Consider the following 22,112-nt stretch of genomic DNA (forward strand, 5'->3'; position numbering starts at 1 on the left):
TGCATATTATAATACCCAAAGTGCTTTCTCTTGCACTGTCCTTGATTCTCCTGAGAACACTGAGAGGTAGTCTTTTAACAGAAATTACCATTTTAGAGAACAAGAAACTGAGACCCACAGAAGTTAGTCAGTTGTGGAACTTTAACTGGAACCCAGATCATCAGATTTCACATCAAAGTCTCTTTCAGTTCTACCTAACTTTAATTTCACCAACATTTCCTAAGTGAGCATTGTGTTGGGCACAAGTCTAAGAAGACAAAAATGAAGCACTCTTCTCCTTGAGAAACATCTAGCCTATGGAAGAAAGACAGAAATTGAGGCAGGGCTGTGGGGTGGAGGTAAGTGCATGGGTCCTCGGAGTCTGGTGTAGAAAACTGTTGTAGAGAGTCAAGACTGAAAAGAGCGGGAGGGCCTTGTTTCTCCGTTCTCACTGCCACCAAGTCTTAACATGCTTTCCCAAAGGGTGGCTTTTATTAATGTCAGAATTCATCTTTCTCCGTCTCATTTTCTTCTGAGCATTTTGCTGGCATTTTAGCGCCAGGGCCTCCAAAGGATGAAGGTGTTCTCGGCAACTTAATGTTTACACATTGAAAGTTGCCGGACTAAGTAATTGTTAAGATTTCGGAAATCTTGTCTGGTGGTATTGAGCACGCATCATTATCTCCAGTCCACCCTCTTGGCCGCAGAGAGGAAATGGTTATAACTGCTGGCAGATAAGCCCAACGCTAGGTAGGCTGGGCCTTGCTGACTACGGTACTATGGAAACTGGTCCGGATACAGGGCTGGCACCTGGAGATATCATCTGCCAGTTTATTACCCACAGTGCCCAGAGGGTTGAGGTGAACTTGGGCTTAGTTAAGTAGGCATCAAGCTCTATTAGGTGTGCAGTTCCTGCCAGGGATGGTCTTAGGTTCTGACATACAGACTGCGGATGTTACTGGAGGCTGTGTGCTCTCGGAGAGCATGAGGCTGGGTGACCTGACTGTTCCTGGTAGAACCTGTCAGGTACAAGAAGGTACAAAACCCAGGTCCAGGCAAAGCCCCAGCCTGCAGACTGAGCTAGCCTGGTGATCGTGGCTGGGAAGAGAGCTGAGACTCGTGGGGATCTTCCTGCACTGGATGTTGGGTATTACTGGATGGTACCTCGAGACGGCTGGGTTATATCTTGTTCTAATTGAGACTGGATGAAAAATTCGGAGACCGAACCCGCCCAAGGAGGGTGCCAATGCCTCAGAGTGACGTCAGAGTGGGAGGTAGGACACAGCATCTGAGAAGAAGCCATGTAGTTTTGCTTGGCTCAGAATCAGAACATTTGGGGCCCAGTCCTGACTCAGGGACTCTCTTCTGCCTGACCTAAAGCTAGTTTTAGCACCTTTCTGGGCCTTTGTTTCCTCAGCAGTTTGTGTGCTACCTGGGATCAGGGTCCCCTATTGTATTCATATTTGTTTCCCCGTCATCTAGCATGATGGCATCTCTTTCATAAAAGACTTTCATTGAGCTGTGTGCTGTGTGAATGAGTGAATAGAGTGAGCTGAGTGTGAAGAATTACATTAGTGGTTTCAGGGAAGAGGGGCCTATCAGAACCATGGTCCTCACCCTGGATGCCTAGATTCTGATGTGTACCCCCAGGCCATTTTTCAAAATCCAGTGGTTCAAATAATAGTATACTCCCCAAAGTTCCTAACAGCCTGTGATTCTCAGAAGAAAAAAAAAATTTTGAGGTTTATTTTTTTTTCCTTAGCATTCACTAGCCAAACATGTTATAAGAAACAAAAAATTGGGGCGCCTGGGTGACTCAGTCAGTTAAGCGTCCGACTTCAGCTCAGGTCATGATCTCGTGGTCCGTGGGTTCGAGCCCCGCCTCGGGCTCTGTGCTGACAGCTCAGAGCCTGGAGCCTGTTTCAGATTCTGTGTCTCCCTCTTTCTCTGACCCTCCCCTGTTCATGCTCTCTCTCTCTCTGTCTCAAAAATAAATAAATGTTAAAAAAAAAAAAAAATTAATGTCCTCTAGTTCCAGAAGAATCCCAAAGGCAGTCCATCTACCAGGAAAACTCCTGGGTGGCCTCACAGAGACAGCAAAGTAACAAGGAAACCCTTGACATTTGCAAATGCTATAAAACACCAACAAACAAGATAAGCACACTAAGACCAAGGGGGCAGAGGTAGATTAAAGATTTACAGATCTACCTAATTTGGGTCAATGTGCTCAGAAAGGGTGATGTTTTGTTATTGTGAAAACAAGTGTCTCCCAGAATGAAAAGTCTTCTCCAAGAGCGAGTGGGCCACTCTCACTTTTGCTAGAAGGTCCTAAAGATGAGGGCAGCATAAATTTTAGGCCAAACATTCAGAATTGTGAATTAGGGGACTGACTGCACTTAAAAGACTTCACCTAGGGCTTTTCAGTGTCTTCAGCTGTGCTTGTGAGACAGATATAGACAGATAGATAGATACATAGATAGATAAACAGATATCAAACTAATATATACACATTTATATAATTTGGAAGATAAAGAAAAAAATCAAGGGAGGAAAAAAGCATCTGTAATCCTATTACCCAAAGCAGCCAAAATGTTTTCTGTGTATTGTATACTCTTGTTTATATCTAGTCTATTTTTTATGAAGAGTATTTTTAAACATAGTTGTTAATCTACCATATAGATATATAAAACTTCTTTTCACTTTACCTGTTACCATAGGTGTTTTTCAATTCTATTTTTTTTAAATTAGTCATATTATACTTGATCATTCTCCATCCAACACCTTTTCCCTCAACCCAGTGATGATGGAACCTCACTTTTTTTGTTGTTAGACATAACACTTAGACACATATATTCATTCAAAGATTTCTTTGCCCTATATGTTTGAGTTTTTTCCCTGTACATTGTATGCGCCTCAAAGATAGGTTCCTAGAAGTACTGACTCAAAGGGCATGACTGTGTTTGTGATTCTTGAGCCATGTGACCAAACAGATCACTGAAAGAGTCATGCTAACCAAAATGTAGTATGACAGGATTCAATTATTTAAATGTCAGCCTCCATAGTGAACAGAAGGATTGGTTCAAAGATTTTACAAGCACTTGGCAGAGACGTTGATAGATGTGGGAAAAGACAGAAAAAAGGAAGAGACACTTAAGATTCAAGTACAGCATGGGAACTAGACATCGTTGGTAACTGACAATTGGTTAGAAATTAATGAGGCCTTCCCGAATACACATCAAAGTAATAGCGGCTTTTGGTTTACCAAAGTGGATACTGCAGCAAAGTAAGTGATTCAGGGTGGCCTGGGTTGATGGGAAGCAACTCTACCGCTAATTTTGGGGGGTGGTCTTTGCAAACCATTTCCCTCTCTGGATCTTTCTCAACTGTAGAACTAATAGGTTGAAGGCTGAGGAGAGTTTAGATTATAGTGTCAAATCCAGACGATGAAGACAAATTCACAGAGTCATGGGGTCCGGTAAGCTATTTGTCTCTAAACACCCAGAGTTACAACTCTGATGAGACCCACAGTTCTATCAGAGTTGTACAATGAAATAGCAGACATTCTAGGAAGCTCTCGGGACTCCCCCAACCTCAATTATGAAGCCTCAAGATCTGTATGCCCCATATGGACTGATGACAAAGAGTTTTCTGGGCCTTGTCTCCACAGAGAATCTCCTCAGAGAAATGTTGAATCAGCAGCTTGATGAGGTGGCTTGAATCATCTACTGCTATAATGACATTTGGCCCTTTGGTGCCTCCTTAGTGTTCTCCTGACCATTCTCTATCTAAATGATGGCATATAGAAATTAGCTAAATTGCTTTCAATTTAGGAAACTAAAAGAATAAATGCAGGTTCTCTCATGTTCTGGACTCTATTTTGGGGGCATTGTTGAGTGAAAGGCAGGATCTCTTCAGATTTCAAGAGAAGCCTGGGTCACCTTTTGGAGGATCCTAGTATGGGAAAATGAGATAGAGAGATGGTTTTATATATATATATATATATATATATATATATATATATATATATATAATTTGTGTTGTTTTTTTTTTAATTTTTTTTTTAACGTTTTTATTCATTTTTGAGACAGAGAGAGACAGAGCATGAATGGGGGAGGGTCAGAGAGAGGGAGACACAGAATCTGAAACAGGCTCCGGGCTCTGAGCTGTCAGCACAGGGGCCCAATGCGGGGCTCGAACTCACGGACCACGAGATCGTGACCTGAGCCGAAGTTGGCGCTCAACCGACTGAGCCACCCAGGCGCCCCTAATTTGTGTTTTTTAACAGAAAAATTGAGAATATAATATGGAGTACAACCCTGTACCCAATTTCACCCATTATTAACATTTCATCTTAGTATGGTACACTTGTAACAATGGAGGAAACAATATTCACACAATATTATTAACTAACATCCATCACGTGCTCAGATTTGTTTAGATTTACCTTCTCTCTTTTTCTGTTCAATACTTGTTGACATGAAGTTATCGTGTCTCCTTAGGCTTCTCCTGGCTGTGGCAACTTGTCAGACTTTGTTTTTGATAACCTTGACGGTTTTGAGGAGTACTGGGCAAGCATTTTGTAGGATGCCCTTCTACTGGAATGTGTCTGATGTTTTCCTCATAAATAGACTGGGAAATGGGAGCGAGACCACAGAGGTAAAGAACCATTTTCCCACCTTCTGTCAAAGGTTCATACAGTCAACATGGTTTATCATTGTTGATGCTGACCTTGATGTCCTGGCTGATGTAGTGTTCGTCTGGTCTCTCCATGTAAAATCACCTCCCCCACCCCCTTCCCATACCACATTCTTTGGAAGGAAGTCACTATGCCCAGCTTATACTTAAGGAGAAAGGAATTATATTCTCTCTCCTTGAGGATAGAGTATCTACATAAATTATTCGGAATTCTGCCAGGGAAACTGGGCTCTTCTCTTCCATTTATTAATTTTCCCCATATTTATTTATATCCGTGTGAACTTTGGGTACTTATTTTATACTTCGGGTTATAATCTAATATGACTCTACCTTGTTGCTCAAATTTTCCAGCTTTGGCCATTGGGAGCACTTCAGTAGCTCCAGTGGCTCTGAAATATCCCCCATCAATGTAGAGACTTTTTTTTGTCTTGATTTCCCTCCTTCTCCTTCCCCTTCTTCTCCTTCTTTTAGCAAATCTTTATTTTATGGTACAATCTGAGCACTAGGTGTGATCATTGCTACTGTGGCATCATTGCTTCTAGGCCAAATATATTTAACACTTGATATTGTAAATACCAACATGCATGCAATCACGATGCAACTGCACTATCCTTAAGACAATTCTAGACTTAGTAACAATATGAAGTCACGGCACTGTGGGAGATTATGAGGCTCCTACCCTGCATCCTGCAGTGAGACCTGCACGCAAAGCTTGTGCAGGACAGTCTTCTTTCCATCCTGTCAGTGTGCCCCTAAGACTGAACAGAACCTCCGTGGAGAGCACATCAAATGTCCAAATCTTCAGCGTTCTCTCAAAGTAAGGCCACAGCAAATGGCTCTTTTGCAGGGCTGCCCACCCTATATTCGCTTTCCATGATAAGCTATGGGAAAAACAACAACAACAACAACAACAGTGGATTTAGAACCAGGGCATCAAGGTTCAAGATCTGGCTCTGTCAGCCATTCAGTGTATGTGGAAAATGCCTTCTGTCTGGGCCTCAGTTTCCATTTATGTAACACCGGTAGCATTGGATTAATTTGTTGCTAAGGACCCTTTCAGTTCTAGCATATTGTAACCCAGTAGTTTGACATTGAGAGACTCTAATGGGCTCCATGTCTGCTCATCCATGGGCAATAATATTGCAGAAAGTCTAAGCCAAAGGAGAAATGGTGGTAATGGGGAGCTCACTGCTAATAAGTAGGAGCTGCTTTATCACTTCCTGAGGATGCTGAAGACTGTTAAAGACCCTATTTCGTCTAGACAATCAGGCCTGAGAAACTTTAGACCTTTCTTTTTAAAGAATGGAGATCAAAAAAGTATAGGAAATACTGAGTGAAAGTATGTCTTTTATTGCCTTCAAGTTTGTTCTGGAAGATCAAGGCTTTTTTTTTTTTTTTTGTAAGGGCAAACTCCTCATCTGTTATTTCCTCTCACTTCAAATAATTACCTTTAAGGCAGTGATAGCTGAGCTACCTCTAAGTTTCTTACCAGGAATCTCTCTCTAGGTTTTTTTTTTTTCCTTCCTTCTTGTGTGTGGGGTGTGTGTGTGTGTGTGTGTGTGAATGTTATGACATATTTTTCACATCCACATGGAGCCCAGTGGCTTAAAGACTGCCCAGTTTACAAGTGTCATCTCCTTCCTATCATTGACTGGGACAGTTTCCAAAAACAAACAGAAGGAAAAAAAAAAAAAAAGAACTACAGTACTGAAAATACACTTGAGAATTGTCACAGCTGATTATGAATGCTGGAGATCAAAGGTACAAGGTCTCAGAACCTGTCTCCTCCAACTCAACTTTAAAAATCTTCAATTGGTTTTTGAACCCACTCAGCATAACCCCAGACTTTGGTCTACAACTGGTTAAAAATTGATAGAGGGGAGGATTCTAGGACTGCCTTCTTTACTTAGAAGTTTAAATTTTAACCCCTTCCCCCACGCCAGGTACACACATAGATATAGCTCCTCTTCCGTTCCCCCACCTTAAAGTCATGTAAATATGTATCTGGATATAAAGGTATAGAATTTAGAAGAGATAGCTACCATGCAAATCACCCGGTTATTTCTTCACACGGTTGAGGAAACTGAGTCCTGACAAGTGGTTTTGCTCCAGGTTCTAGAACAGAGTTCCGGGCAGCACTGTAATTAGAAACCCAGGGTTTTTTGGCAACGAATCCAGGTTGTTGTTGTTTTTTTCTTCCTACCTCGCACCATGCCCCTGAGGAGGTAATGTGTTTTTGTGTGTGCGTCTGTATGTACATATGTTACACAGTCACAGACATGTAGAAAACATGCACCAAGCATCTGTAGTCTGACCTCAGGGAACAGTTTAATGACTCGAATTTCAGGCAGCTGAAAGGTTTCTGCGGGTGGAGGTTGAAATAAACAAGAAAAGCCACTGTGGAGATGTGAATGGAAAAGTACCGAAAGCACTCCCTCCCTCCGCACATTCTTCCGCTCTCCAGCTCTGCCTGCCATCAAGCCGGGCTTCAGATAGGCTTCTGCATAGCCAGGTGTACAGAGGGTGGTGTGGAGAAGAAGGAAAAAAAAAAAAAAATGCAGGCACAACACGCAAATCAAGTTTTTCCACTTCTGGCCTTAGGTAGTAAAGACAGCTCAGCCGCAGGCAGGGTGGGCCAGCTACCCAGAGTTTACAAACACTCAAGTGCTTTCCTCTCTTCATCCCTTCCTGGTCCAGCTGCTGCTTTCCTTCATGCTAAAGTTTCATAGGAAGTGAAAACCCTGCTATTCAAAACAGTGATCCAGTGCAATCCAGTGCAATAAACAAATGATTAGGTGCCCCGCCCCACCATCACTTCTCTATTTTAAGCTCCCGATATTTATTTCCATTTTAAATAAGTGAGAAAAGTGTGGAAAATCAGTGTTGTTGGGGGTGGGGGGGGGACTCTGAGCTAGGCTGAAAAGGTTTCTAAAGAAAAAAAAATCTCAGAATAAAACAGGCTGAAAGCAGGCAGCATATGGATCAAAATTAAACGTTGACACTTCTTTTTCAGAAGGTAGTAGCTGGAAATCATCTTCTGTTTTTTTTTTTAATGTCTCAAAACTTTCTACTCAATTTCTCTAAAATATACCAAGAAAACTCCTTTCTTTCTCCAAGAATACACGGAGCTCGTTTACAATAGGTCTAAATGAAGAATTTGAAAGAAAAGGAATAGGTAAAATGTTATGCATCAGGTGGAGAGTATCTCCCACACCCACCAGAAGTCACCTAGAATAGCACAGCGCCAGAGACCAACGTAACCAAACCCAATGCCCATCAAAATGCAGTATCGTCAGGACTTGGATTTCGTTCTGAGAAACAATTTACAGATTATAAGGAGCCCAAAGCAGTCTTGCTTTCCTCAATTCTGCCAGAAAACAGGATACTCTCCTCCAAAGCCAGGTAGTCAGATCACCCTCATTCTCCTGAAATGATGCAGGACCCTCAAAGGAATACCCATTTTCAGTTTTGTCCTGGCGTCATGCATGCCTCTGGTGAGGGCCACCTCCCCTCTTCAAAGAGTGAAACCTGGGGGGAGGTGAGTGATTGATCTGCAACGTTCCCTCCAGTTCTAAAATCTCTAATTCTGAGATGTGAAACCTTAGAGACCTACCAAGGTGTCAGAAGTTCCTGACAGGTGAAATCAACTTCCTGTTTGGAGCCTCCTTAAAAAGAGGACAAGAAGGTGTTTATTCCAAGGATAGCTTTCTTTTCAGCTATGACTGAATTGTGGGGAACTGGATGCAAAATCTGTTCGTTAATTAAATGTAATATTAGGACCAGGCTATTTGATTTGTAACAAACCTTATATTTACGCAGCAGTTGTGTTTAGGAACCTATTACTATGCCCATCCCCTGGGCAAAGGGCCTGACCTGGTCTTCTGAGTATTAATAGCCAGGGACAATTAAATGATAAGACTGGTGGATACCTAGTCCCTCCAAGTCGACAGGAATCACTCATAAGACCCCAGACATGGAATCTCTCCTTAGAGCTTCTTAAGGATGATTTAAAAGAATTTGAATACATTCTTTCTTTAATCCTATATAACATAGCACTGCTGGAGTGAGGGAGCCCACACAGTGATGCCAACTGGCTACTGATGGGGAGAGATCAAGAATGCGGGAAAGAAGGACATTCTGGAAGAAATTCAACTGGTATAAAATCTGACAGTTACGCTCCCAGGAATTGAAAAGAGATTGAGGAGTGGGTGCACAATTTTCCTCATTGTTCACTCAGTAGAGAGAAAGGGATCTATCCGAACATAGTCTCTATCTTTAGAATATTTTCAATATTTTTTTTTCTTTTAATGGTGTCCTTCCGATCAATTTCTTTCAGTGTAAACACTGATTTGGCAAAAAAACAAAGCCAAAAACAAACCAAAACAAACAAACAGAAAAACAAAACAGTCGTAGAAATGTGGGACTCTGGCACTTGGTCCCAGAAATAATGTGCTGAAAAGGTTCGAGGTCCCTTGTGGTGGGGTTAACTATCTATAAACCAGGCCTGGTAAGTTTTCCCTGTAAGGGCTCCCTGCAAAGAATTAAAAAGGGCTGAGGTACAAGAAGGGTGAATTCCTTCCCAGCCCCCATTTTGGCTGGTTCTATAGCCAGTGGGAGCAGATTTCCCTCTGCTCTGCAGCGCCCCCATGGGGCTAAGATTGGAGTGGCAAAGAGAACGCAGCACGGACAAACGGTGTTTAAGGTTTGGGTTGGTCAGGGGCGCTGGCAGGGGACCAGTGACACAGGATGGCAACTTTGATTAGAAAAGCCATGAAAAATCATACAAGTAATGTCCATCATAGGATCAGTAATAGGGCAGAGACGTACATCTCACATTCCAAACCATACAGATACACCTGGGAAACCCTGAAACTCTTGCTGCTCGTAAAGATAGAAAAAATATAACACATATAAATGCACAGAGAAAATCACCTCAGCAAAATCGGGGTATCATTTTGAATCCAGTGGAATTCATTTAAAACTCTGAAAAGGAAGGGGAAGGAGACAATAAAAAAGCAGATAGTCCGCCTTCTGGCAGAATGAATCTGCACTTGACAGTCTTTGGGGGTAAAATGTTCATTTCAACAACAGTGACAGGATTAGGCCTATGTATATTTTTCAAAAATCCTTTACAAGACAGGCTCTTCTGCAGAGGCTGCAGTAATCCATCTGTCAATAAGTATTAAAATATTCAGATTTCATAGAAACAGATACTTACATAGAAACAGATACCAACCCCTTTGGACCTCTCCTGGTTCTAAAATTCCCAACACAGCCTTTTAAAGGTGGTGGTAGGGCGGGGGTGCATTGACAACAGCATTTTCAGCAATAGATCTGAACTTCCCGTGGACTTTTCCTGGGAAAAGGAACCCAAATATCCCAGGAAACAGCCCGCAATCTTTCAGAGCTCTGCTCACTGCTCCATTATAAACTCAAATTTGAGGTTGGGAGAGGTAGATTATTTTGGGACATATCTTTTTTGGAAATTAACATGTGCAGAAATTTTGTGGAACCTTTAAGAACTCATCTGTAATTTAATGAGTCGCCTGAAGGACTCTCCTAGCCAAGGCTCAGAACAGCCTGACCTTTGAAAGCTGCTTCTGGTCCAAACATTTTGGGTTAATTCTTGAGGAATCTGAAATATTATTTTCCCCTCACACCCTTCTTTTAAGAGAGAGACATAAAAGAAACAAGAGTCTCCCTCATTCGGGGATGAGTAGGAGGGGAAAAAACCCCAACCAACATTTAAATAGGGAAACTGGCAGTTCTGAATAAACAAACCAAGGCCCACAGTGAAATGATTCTGCACTGCATTTGCCTTTAAAAAGAAAGGAAAAAAGAAAGAAAGAAAGAAAGATTTCCCCCTTCTCCTCCTCCTCCCAACTAGGCTCGAAAGCTAAGACTGTGCTGCGTGCAGAGCGCTGTAGTTGTAGCACAGTCTGTTCTAAATACACGCAGTATCTGTGATACTGGCACCGCAGGCCTTTAGAATTCCCTCCGGCTGATCTCTTAAACACAGACAGAAGAGATTTTTTACAACGACCTTGAAACAAGCCGGGGCGGGGGGGGGGGGGGGGGGGAGGGGGGGGGTTGCGGGGGATCAAGACCTTAAGAAAAAGGAAAACACAAACCTGTATTTGGTTCACATAATTTTGTAGGACACATGCATACACATACCCAAATACACACACGTTCCTTTCAACAAGAAATTTCCTAACAGTCAACAATAACAGAAAGAGTAAACCCACCACTTGCTGTCCTGGAAAGAAACAAACCAAACCAAAACAAATCCTTTGAACATGTCCCTCAAGCGCTGGAGTGCCTCCTCTCAGTAAAAGTCCAAGGGAAAGAAGAAAATTGCAGCCTCCCCCCCGCCCCGCGCCCGCCCCCCAAAAAGTGGGGGTTGGGTTTGTTACATGCGATCAAAGATTTAAGCTGCTTTCAATAGTATCAATATTAAAATAACACATCTTCTTTAAAACGCATGAGAGATTAGATGGGGAAAAAAATCACACACACACACACACACACACACACACACACCAAAATCAAACCGATGCGGGATCCTACTATTTACGTAACACCACAAACTTGAAAAAGGCAAAAATCAGAAGCAAAAAAATCCGAAAATCGTCAAAATACAACAACCAAAAAATCCCAAGCCACCACATCAACAAGGAAACAAAACAAAACAAAACCAAAAAAATCCGACCCAAATAAAATAAAGCAAATGAACCCACCGAAAACTGCTTGGCAAATATTTTTCTCGTGGTGCCTAATATTCTAGCTGGAAAGAGCTGTGGTGTTTATTGTTTTTTTCTCTTACTCGCCTCTAAAGCTACTATACAGAACAGACTTTTTCCAACGGGTCGAACCTCTCGCTCCCTTTTGTGTATTTAGCTCGAGGAGCCGAGTTTAAGGGTAAGAGACGAGGAATTAGCCCCAGACCCCGGGAAAGCAAAGCGCACTCCCCCTCTTATGTCACCGAATAGCAAATTAGTTCTCAGAATTCCAGAGGCCGAGCTTTGCTACAGCGAAGACGCCGACGTCACAGAGGGGGCGCCCACGTGACGCTGGCGGAGCAGGCTGTACCAACGCGCAGGGTCCGGGGAGGGAGGGACGCCGTCTGGCCCCTCCAGCCTCCAACAGGAACCCCCAAATCTGAGATGTCCAGACGCTGAAGAATTCGAAATCTTCCTGGAACTGGAAAAATACTGTGGCTTTGAGGGCTTTCCATGGGCCAGGAGAGGCAAAAGTCCCGGAGAGCTGACACCGAGTCCTCCCCTGCCACGTAGCAGTGGTAAAGTCCGCAGCTCAAATTCCGAGAATTGAGCTCTGTTGATTCTTAGAACTGGGGTTCTTAGAAGTGGTGATGCAAGAAGTTTCTAGGAAAGGCCGGACACCAGGTGATTATTGCTGTTGCTGCTGCCGCTGCTGCTGCTGCCGCCGCCGCCGCTGGTGCCGCTGGTGCCGCTGCCGCCGCCGCTGCTCATGATCATTATTTTACCTTTTAATTCTTTTTTTTTCCGCTCTTGCCAAATGCTTTGGCTCCAAGTTTCCTATGTGTATCTATTGATATAAATGTATATATTTATTTATTCTAGCTGTCAGGTGTTAAAATAAATGCCGAAGATTAGTCCCACGTCTCTCCCACTCTAGGATATAGATTTTTATATATTTATTATTTTATTTTTGTTGTCTTTGAGTGAATCGGCCGGTTTGGGGAGGCTTTTGCCACCCTCCCTGGTGTTGTTTTGGTTTTGGAAAAGGAGGTGGAGGAGAGGAAGGAGGGGAATTAGGGGGCGGCCGGAGCCGAGAGGACGAGACAGTGTTTTGGGGGGGTGCTCCGGGCAAGTCTGGGGGCTGTCTGGCCCCAGACGACGGAGAGGACGCGCGCTCGCGCTCTCGCTCTTTCTGCTGCTGCTTGCGTACGGCTTGTGATCTCGCTGGATTCGGGCGGCTGTGTTTTTTCCCTCTTCTCTAGCTTGCAAACTGCCTTCCTCGCTCCCTCGCTCCTGCCTCCCCTTCCCTCCCTCCCTCCTCCTCTCCCTCGCCTCTCCTTCCTTCTCCGCTCCCGTCCTTCTGGGTGACTCCGGGAGACGGGGAGGGAGGCTGCCCGCTCGCTCGCCCCGCTGGCTCCCTTCCATCGGCCTCGCTCCTCTAGATTCCCTGCCTCCGAGCCGAGATTTGGGAGGAAAAATGCAAGCGAACTCCTCGGGTTTTGTTTTTCTCTCCCCCCACCTCCCCATAAACCCAGTTGAAGTATCGTTTCTACTATTTCCTTTTAGAGCCGCGATCTTCCTAACGAGATCCGAGTGTTTTGGTGTCCCCTTACCCTGTGTTTTGGGGGAGGTTTAGCTTGCCTGGGGGCGGGGATGTTGAATACTTTGAAAATTATTCTTTCATGTTGCAGTCGAGGGAGTCAGGAACCCCGCTCACTCCCTCTCCCCATCCCGAGGAGAGCGGCTGGTGGCGGGACAGGGATTTGGGGGGTGGGTGGCAAAGGGGTGCGCGTTTGCACCTGCGGTGCCGTTTAGCGTGCGGGGACTGCGGGAACCTTCACCGGACGGCCCAGACGAGCGGGAAGGTGGCGGGATTTCTGGCGGTCGCGGTGTTTGTGTTTTGGGCGCTGCGTGACTCGGTGTTAGCTCCCAATGGCTGTTCCCCGCCTCTCCTAAATTTTGTCTTATTTTTTCCCATCGTGCGAGCTTTGTAAAAAGACAACTGCCAGCCGGAGAGTAGCCGACATCAGGCTTCAGATTCTCGAGGTCCTTGCACTGGGCGAGGGGAAAAACAAACAGCCCCAGCCCGCGTTCCTACGTGCAAGACCCGGGAGGAGAGAAGGGCACTCTGTGGCTCTGGGTGGGGGGCCTGGCGCGGGAGAAGGGGGCGCGGGCGCGAAAGGGAGATCTTTGTGAGTGATTTTGCAAAAACGGATTGCGAGGTTGGTTGGATTTGCAACCTGTGGCTCTCCTGGAGGGAGTAGGAATGGGGGAAGGCGGCGGCGGCGGCGGCCCGGGGCGGGAGCGGGTGGGGAGTTGGAGCCTCGGAAATCGGCTGGGCTCTTGGGCAGCGGGAGCTAGGGGCCACCCCGCTGCGGGATGTAGTGACCGTGGTCAGTGTCTTGAGAACTGTGGATTGCGTTGCCTTTATGATGCTGTGTTATTGGAACTCTGGCGAAAAATGGAACTAGTGTTACAATAATGAGTTTTAAAACTCTCCCATGGAAAACAAAAACACAACCCAATAGATTTTAAAAAGAAAGAAAGAAAGAAAGAAAGAAAGAAAGAAAGAAAGAGAGAAGAAAAGACCTTTCTATAGGGTGCCCCTTTTTGCAATGGTTAAGACTTGGTGGTGAGGGTCCAGACTGCTGAACAGGGAGAAAAACCCCAAACAGGATACCGAAAGTCCAGAGCTGTTACTGGGTCCCTCACAGATGATCACAGAAAGCTGGACATCCCCATCACCACCACCACCAGCTACAGGAAACTAATTTAATTTTTTAATGGATTTTTTTTTCCATTCAGGTTATAGTTTCCAGGAGGAAAATCTTGTCACTCTTTACTTTTTCTAAGTGTCAATACATGCATTTTTTTTTCTGTCAAAAAAAAAAAAAAAAAAAAAGTGGGGCAGGACAGAGGGAACCAGGGAAAGGGCTGTTTAGAAATACAGTTTGTGGCTCTGAGCGATGCCACTGGCTTCCTCTACAGAGACTGTCAGTTTCCCTTTTTCTTTGCAAGGTGTGTGTGGTTTTAATAAATAACTTTAAAAAATAAGAGGGGGGCCGGCAAGATCTGTCAGGAGACAGGTATCTATTTTGCTCACTATTTACTACCAAGAGCCTTTGGCACTGGAACAGAACCTCGTAAATCTGCAGCCCAAGTTGAAGTTCATCTGGCCCTAGTCCACACGCTATTCCTGGAGGTAGCAAACATGAGCTCAAAGGAATGAGGTGAAATCACATTCTTGCTTTAAAATATATACCTTTTTTTTCTTTTTAAGGAGAAAGGATATTGTCTCAGAGGGGAGGAGGAAATGGAAAGAGTGTGCCAGAAGATGGGCATTCCCTTGCTACATGGCTGCAGTTGAGTCCTCAGGCTGAAATAGAAACCTGTAGATGGGAAATATTTCCCCCTCCCCCCACTTATAAATAGAAGTTTCCAATATCCTATTTGGAAGACTCTCCAATACTGCAGGCCCAAGCACTGGCTGGTTTTAAGGGTCTGTTGATAGTGACAATAAGGCCAGAAGCTGTTGGTAAACGGGGCAGCTTGAAGGAGAAGGAAGCCAGAAGAGGGAATTCTCCAATTGGCCTTTTCGTCTGTGCTGTTCTGAAGGGTTTTACCCCATGCTTTCTTGAAAAGACTCTCCAATTTATTCTGGGTTTGGTGGACAGGAATGGGACTCAAAACTCTTAAGCTGTCGTTTGCTGAGCCCTGAAGAGTTCCAGTTATTGGTTGAGTAAAAGGGTAGCCAGGACTAGATGTCAAAATCCTTCCTTCCCTCTCTCCCCTGCCCGGTAGCCACACTCACAACCCACTTTATTGTGAAAAACTTAGAGATTCGGAGGTGGTGGTGCGGCAGCGCCACCCCTCGGTGGGTGAAACTCTATTTGCGAAAGTCAAATATTTGAAAAACATTGTGAAATGACCTTATGAGGATTTTTTTCTTTAGAAAAAGGAGATAAAACTACCTTTAAAAACAAAAAGGACTTTGTAGTAGATCTCTCAAATGGGGAGGAAAAGAGTTGCTTTCCAGCTAGGATAGTGTCATAACAGGCAAAGAAGTTCCGAGTGTGTGTGTGTGTGTGTGTGTGTGTGTACGCGCGCCCGCGGAGGGTCGCCTAGTTGGCTTTTAGGTGAGTTCTCCAGACGGAGGTAGCCTCCTTCCCCCTTGGACTTGACTTCTCAGAGCACCTGAATTCTGTTGCCAGTCTGACACTGACAGAAGGAGGAATGTGTTGGTGTAAAAACAAACCAGTGATTGGAAGTCCTGCAGTTTTGCTGGCGGTGATGGTGGTGGTGTATATGGGGGCTGGGCTGGGGACGCAGGTTTGTGGACGGCGTGGGGGCAATGGTAAGCCAGTCTAGCAGGGTTTGGAGCTCTCTGGGAGTTGAAATAGTGTGGCGCGTGCCGGTTTCCTGCACTGCGCAACAAGTGGGAATGCCGCCGCAGTGATCCGGCCGAGGGTGCCGTGTTGTGGTGAAGCTGGCCCTTTTCTCTTCTTCCCACTCACTGGAAGCCAGGAATGGCTCTTCCCAGTCCTCCCAGCCTCCCAGCCTCCCAGCCTGTGACCAGCAGCCCCACCAAAAGACCATAATTCGGTAGGGTCTTTGGCCGAGAGCTGTAAGCCTGGGTGGAGCCCTGTCCTTGGCCTCCAGGACCCCTTTTCTCCGTGGGGATCAGGAGTTGATTCCCGGGTCGACCAGTATTTGGCAAGAAACTCTGCTAATACCTTCGAGTTCCACTCTGCTTTTTGAAGACAAGCGCTCCCTTTCCTCCCTTCTAATATATTCAGCCCTTCCGGCTGGAAAAAAATCACCGTATAATTTGTGAACGCAGCTCCAGATACCGTGTTGTGGCTGCTAGAGGAGTGCGCATCGGGAAGAACGGAATTACATCCAGTAAATTAAACGTTTTGCAGAGTTGCTTACAGAGGCAACCTCCTCCCCCTAACAGATCATAAAAGAAAGAAAGGAAAGGAAAGAAAGAAAGAAAAAAAGAAAAGAAAAGCCGGGGACAGTCGGTTGTGGAAGGCTGCGGAGGCGCGGTAATTTTCGAGCGTACTGAGTCTGCCACCTAGTGGTAGATCGTAGCCGAGTTCCACGTCTGGGGCGGCGGGCAGCCCCTGTCACCTTCTGGTCTCCCAAGTATCCCCATCAGGTACTAGGACTGACAGAGGAGGAAACCATCCAGTGAGGATGACATCCGGCCTCCAAAGTTTTGGTAAGATGGATGGAGATTAGGAATCCTCCAGATGCTTGTCCTGTCCACGGTCCCCCAGCGAGGGGCATCAGCCTCCACTAAGAGAACCTTAAGATAACCCGTATTGAATACACTTTCTCTCTGTCTCCGTGGCTTCTCCCTGGGTGAAGTGTGGGGGGTGGCGGGAAGCCTTGGGGACTCTAGGACATAAAGCTCTTGACAACTGAGGAAACAGGCCTCATGAGGGTGGTCTGTTACCGGTGAGTTAGTACCCTAACTGGGACAGATTTTTTACTTTCTGAATTCCAGGTCAGTGACTTAAATAAAGTCAAAGACGAGTTTATCTCTGCTCCTTTGGAGTACCTAAGAGAAAGCAGCAGCAGTGAGATCCATGGTTTTAATGTCTCAGGTCAGCGTAGATGGAAACAGTTACCCAGGTGCCTTGGAGGAGTTTCAGAAAGTATGGCATAAGATTTTCAGTGACAGGTACGGACAGCCTAATGTACTGATGAGGGTGGCGGTCTCAGATCTTGAGGAGGGTGCTTGTGTTAGCGGGTGATTAGGTCCCAGTCCCTAGACTTGCAGAGATGTACCTCGCTTCTCCCCAGGCTCACATTTGGATACTGAAATAACTGTCTTCCCCTTCCTTCCACGCTGCTTAGTGACTTGACCAGAAATCAGTTATGGAGGGGGGTGAGGAAGATGGCAGGGGGGTCATATGGACAAGCAGGGGGTAATCCCTGTAGAATTTTGGCCACAATAGTTTCTTCTTAAGCAAAGTTTTATTTTCTTGGAGCTGAAAACTTAAGATGGCAAAGCGCGCGTACGGGTGCCGGCGACCCCTAGCGACGGCCGCCGGCGACGCACACCCGCGGGAGGTGCTGCCGTCTCCACCTCCCTGGTCCTAGGAAATAGAGTTCAGCCTCTCCCACTGCGGGAACTGTCGGAGGCCGCGTCGGAGAAACGCGCCTCTGTTCGGGTTGGAAACGAATCTGGGGATGTGTTTGAAGAGCGGTCAAGTTTGACTCATCGCTTTCCAAGGACAGTTAGTGCCTTCCATCTTCATTAAGGTGAATAAAGACCTTGGCTGACTTCTGTCCAGATCGGATTTTTAAAGGCATTGTTTGCTTGGGGACATCATGCCGCTCCCCTCCCCCGGCAGCCTTTTTGCAAAGGCAGAGCCCAGTCCAGCCTGGATGACCGAGATATCTCTGCTTAGGGACGTAGTTTGTTGGCATTGTCTGCCGGCTCTTTCTGGAAGGCTGTCGCGAGCTGGGCGCATGGCGAGCGTCCCTTCTGCAGCTCCTCTTCAGATCTTGATGATAAAACACATCCCTCTATTTTATTGCATTTCCTAGAAGCTTGCAGGCTTCAAAGAGCGCTGTTGGCAGGAAACGTGATAGAAATAAAGTCAGGACATAATGTCCCCGAACACCTCGGTCATCCAAAGCGCCTGCCGAGGCTACCGCGTTATCAAATTCGCTTTCATTTATTGTCTACTCCACTCTCCCGCCCCCCAGTCAAGAGAGCGAACAGTGTTTCTCCCTTAAAACGAAAACGAGCGCGCAGTTTAACCCCACCCCCTATCGCTGGACCACTGTGGCTAAACTGGAGCAGCCAGTTAGCTGAGAAGCTGCGCGGAAAGGGAGCGCTTGGGCAAGAGCCCTGATGCTGGTTTCACTACGGCAGCTCCAGCTTTAATTAAAATTCCTCGTCCCCCCCCCACCCCCCCGCCCCAAACAGTGCATTGCACTTCCAGATTCTCCTTTGGATTTCTCAGAGAGTTATTGGTGTTATTAGATTACCAATAATCCAAAGGCCGGCCGGGATAGAGAAAGGTGGGGGTGGGGTGGGGATGTGAAAGGCATTCTCCAAATCTGGAGCCTGTGTCTAAAGTAGGTCAATGGGAAGGAGAGGCGGGGCTACATGGATATTGTCGGTTTCTAGCCTTGATGGAGGGCTCTCTCTAGTGTCAAGCAGCGGTAAAACATGATTAGGTTTTAGCTCCCGGAACCACGGGACTCCTAATTTCCAATAAGTGCATGTACTTAATTTTAACTTCCCTTCCTAGATACTCACCCCACTCCATATTAAATTTCAACCTTCGCTTTCACCTTTATTCCACCGGGCGAAGGGATGAGAAAGCCTCCAAGTAAGATTTTATGAGGTGGACGAGGCCCAGTCTTTACCTACCGCCCAGACCCCGCCTCCGCCGCTGATGGGATGCGCGACGCAGTGAGAGACCACCCGCGGGTTTTAGGAGAGGACTATGGCCTCAGGGGCTACGTCTTTCGTGCCCCTCGCCCCGGAAAATTACTCTCGGAGCCCACTACTAGGACCACTTAGGAGAGGGCGCCCAGGGGTTATAATTCCGAGGAAGGCCATGAGAAAGCTAGGCAATCCAGGAGCGCGCCCATGCGCGCGCTGGGGTCAGCGCCCCGGTCCCTGCGCAATCCTAACCGCGTCTCTAAGTGTTTCGGAGAAATCGGATTCCGAAATCCCGAAACCTAGCCAGGTTTGGCCTGGCAGCTCCTATTCTAAAGACTTTGGGCGGAAACCGAGCTGAGTAGGATTCCCCTACTTGCCAACGTAGGCGGAAGGGGCTTTCGGTTTGGTTTTGCTCCAGGTAGGCTGGTGCGCACTGGCTGGAGACCCTCAGTCCTAGGGACTCCCATCTTTCTACTTTGACGCCTGGCCTATAACCAGCCCCTTAAGGGGAGTGGGGGGTGGGGGGGGGGTGGAGCAAGCAAAAAGAGAGAAAGGGAAAAAAAAAAAGAGAGAGAGAGAAAAATAAATAAATAAATGACGCACCAGGCAAACAAACACCAGAATTAGGCAATTCTAAGTCCTGAAATGAGTTTCGGATTGGACCCGAATTCCTGGGTTCTGGACCGGCTCTGCTACTCACTTGTGCGACTTTCCCCATGTATAAAATTTTTGTGGGGGAAGGGTTGGACCGCGTGAACTCAGAATCCTGGATCGGGCGCCGGCTAGGGATTTAGGGGAAAGTGTGCCTATTCCCCGCGAGCCTCCCTGGGCGGCCCCCCCTCCCCGGGTGAATCCCCGGCGGCCCTCGCGCCGCAGGCAGCGATCCTGGCGGCCGTCGGGGGCCGGCAGCTTCCTGGAAAGTTACTTCTCGTTGGAGCCGGCGATAGGCAGAGAGTGTTCTGTGAAATCCGCTGAGCTGAGATCGACTACGTTCCGGGAATGAGAGGGCTGTGCCATTCCCCTCACTGCCCACTGCCTTGACGGCGTAACAGGAAAAAAAAAAAAAAGGCACACACAATGTTAGCTACCGAAGTGTACGAAACGTTTTATTTGAATGTAACCAAATTAAAGGTTGCCACGATCTCACCACGGGGCCTCCGACGCGCCTGCGGGGGCTTCGAGGCAGATGGGCCGCGGCGCCCACAGAACGCCCGGGGGTGGGCGGTCCCTGGCGGGCAGGTACGGTAAGGTCGGGGTGGGCGCATCTGCCCGGGCTTGCTGTGGCGCGCAGGGCTCCGGTTTGTGCCCGTGTGAGCCTGTGAGAGGAAGCGCAGTGCCCGCCGAGCGGGAGAGACAGGGAAAGGGTGGATGGGGGCTTTCGTGTTGGCTCACTCTCTCTCTCTTAACCTGGCTCTCGTTCTTTTCTGCCCTCCTCTCTTGTCTCTCTGCCTTCTCCTTCGGCTGCCTTCTCTTCCCTCTCTGCCTTTTGTACAGGGAGAGGGTCCCTCGTTTTTCTTCTCCAGCTCCTCTAAAAGATCTGCCTTCTCCTCAAGGTGCCGAATTGAAAATCCCGAGGGAAAAGGCAGAGGAGAGAAAGTGTGTGGGTGGAAAGACAATATTTAGGTCTCACTTCGTGGTTCCTGCGGCTGGGGCGGGGTAGGGGTGGGGGGAAGCCCACGTCTGGGCCCTTGCAGTTGTCAGTTTCCCTTTGACAGCCCTGTTCTTTTGGCGGTTGTTTCTGTGTAATGAGTATTGTGTGTGGCGTCCATGGGATTCCGGCTGAAGCTTAGTAAGACAGAGTTTGTCCAGGACTTTGCTGGAGATTAGCTTTCAGTCTTGGGCAAGGCTTATCCCATGAAGTGTCGGTGGCCTCCCCAGTAAATCAGGGCTGTTATAAAGATCACATACGATGGATGGGGAAGGCCTGAGTGGTCTGTAGGAAACAAAGCAGCTGCTAGGGGTCCTTCCACACTTGTGGCAAATAGAGGGAGGCATGGCTTCCCACATCCACCGTAACACGCACTCACTAGCTGTGAGGCCCCCTAAGATAGACCCAGCTGAAGAAGAGGTGGGCTTAATAAGGATGTGAGCCTCAGTGTGTGTGCGTTTGTTTTTGACCAAGCCAGGCAGAGGTTTAGGATGAAAAGTGCCCAGCCCCAGGGCCTGGCTGACAGACCCACCCCCACCCCCACCCCACCCGCAGGGGGCAGGAGGTGGGAACGTGTTGTTTGTTTGCTTCGATCTGCATATGGAGTGAGTCATTGCCACTTGTCAAGGTGAAATGGCAGATCTGGGCTTCCTGTGGTTCCAAAAATCTGTGAGTGGAAATCCACAAGCGAGCTGGTGGTTGAAGCTGGCTAAAGGAGAGCCTTAGATATTCCAGAAGTGTTCAGGGATGTTTTGCACGGGGGGAAGAGAAGACAGTTTGTAAATGAACCTCTCACGTGTCTCCAGTGTTCTTTTTCAACAGAGACAATCATTGAACTTTGGTTAGGACAGTTCAGTGTATTTCTCTTTGCCCGTCTTGAGTTAGGATGGGGAGAGGAGGAAATAGGTTCTTTCCTCTCCTTCTTTTCCTCTCCCTTCCCCCACTCCCTTCCCTTATCCTCACTCACTCACATGCACACACTAACCTTGAAGCCGATGGGATTGAGTGACTGGCACTTGGGACCACAGAGAAATGTCAGAGTGTTTGGTTACAGACTCAAGGAAACCTCTCATTTTAGAGTGCTCATTTGGTAAGATTCAGCAGCCTGGAATGGGGGCAAAGTGTTTGTGTGGGGGAAGGAACTTAAGAATGAGATTCACCCACATTAGGGTGCTGTCTTGCATGTTCTACAGCACGTAGGCTGATTTGGAAAAGGGACAGGAACTTGAGCCAGAAGACCTAGGGCCGGGCCACTAACCATCTACTTGGCCCAACATGACCTCCCTGGCCTCAGGCCCCTTTACCCGGAAAATAGCTCTAAAGGGCTATGATTTTGAAAGGGGGGGGGGAGCTGAAAAGGATTCAGATACTGTTTTATTTTGCAGCCCACATGTGATCATAAATAAGAGTCCTACACCTGTGCTTTAAAATTATTTTGTTTCAGAGAAACCAGTTTGGAGCGGGTACATATTCCATGAGTCCTCCCTGGCCAGTTCTCAGTCAAAGCACACAATTAAATCTTTCACCAGCAGAGGGAGCACAAGCTTGGAAGTTTGTAGTACTATGGTCTCAGACCCAGGAGGGAAAGAAGAAGAAACTTTGAAAAAGACAAAGATTCTCAAGGAAAGCATAGCTAAGCCATCTCGGGGTGTATTCT

At 46.8% G+C, this 22,112-nt stretch overlaps 1 protein-coding gene and 1 long non-coding RNA gene across 5 annotated transcripts in view; one reads left to right on the top strand and one right to left on the bottom strand.

Moving 5' to 3' along the window:
* The window catches only part of BCL6 (BCL6 transcription repressor), a 51,917-nt gene that overhangs the window by 16,318 nt on the left and 13,487 nt on the right, over window positions 1-22,112 (top strand). Inside the window, exon 1 of one of the 4 annotated variants that reach the window (XM_060639508.3) lies at window positions 11,885-12,080. The exons of 1 other annotated variant lie outside the window; for it this stretch is intronic. The gene's annotated coding sequence lies outside the window, so the exon portion shown is untranslated. 2 more of the 4 variants (XM_060639507.3, XM_060639509.3) reach the window with 2 other exon arrangements.
* LOC145712425 (uncharacterized) lies at window positions 4,072-11,716 on the bottom strand. The gene is made up of 2 exons (XR_014135226.1): window positions 11,415-11,716; window positions 4,072-6,812 (listed from the first exon to the last, which is right to left on the bottom strand). It is a non-coding gene; the product is annotated as an uncharacterized LOC145712425 (long non-coding RNA).

This window comes from Panthera onca, chromosome C2 (genome assembly GCF_046562875.1).
Source record: "Panthera onca isolate mPanOnc1 chromosome C2, mPanOnc1 haplotype 2, whole genome shotgun sequence".
Taxonomy (NCBI): Eukaryota; Metazoa; Chordata; class Mammalia; order Carnivora; family Felidae; genus Panthera; species Panthera onca.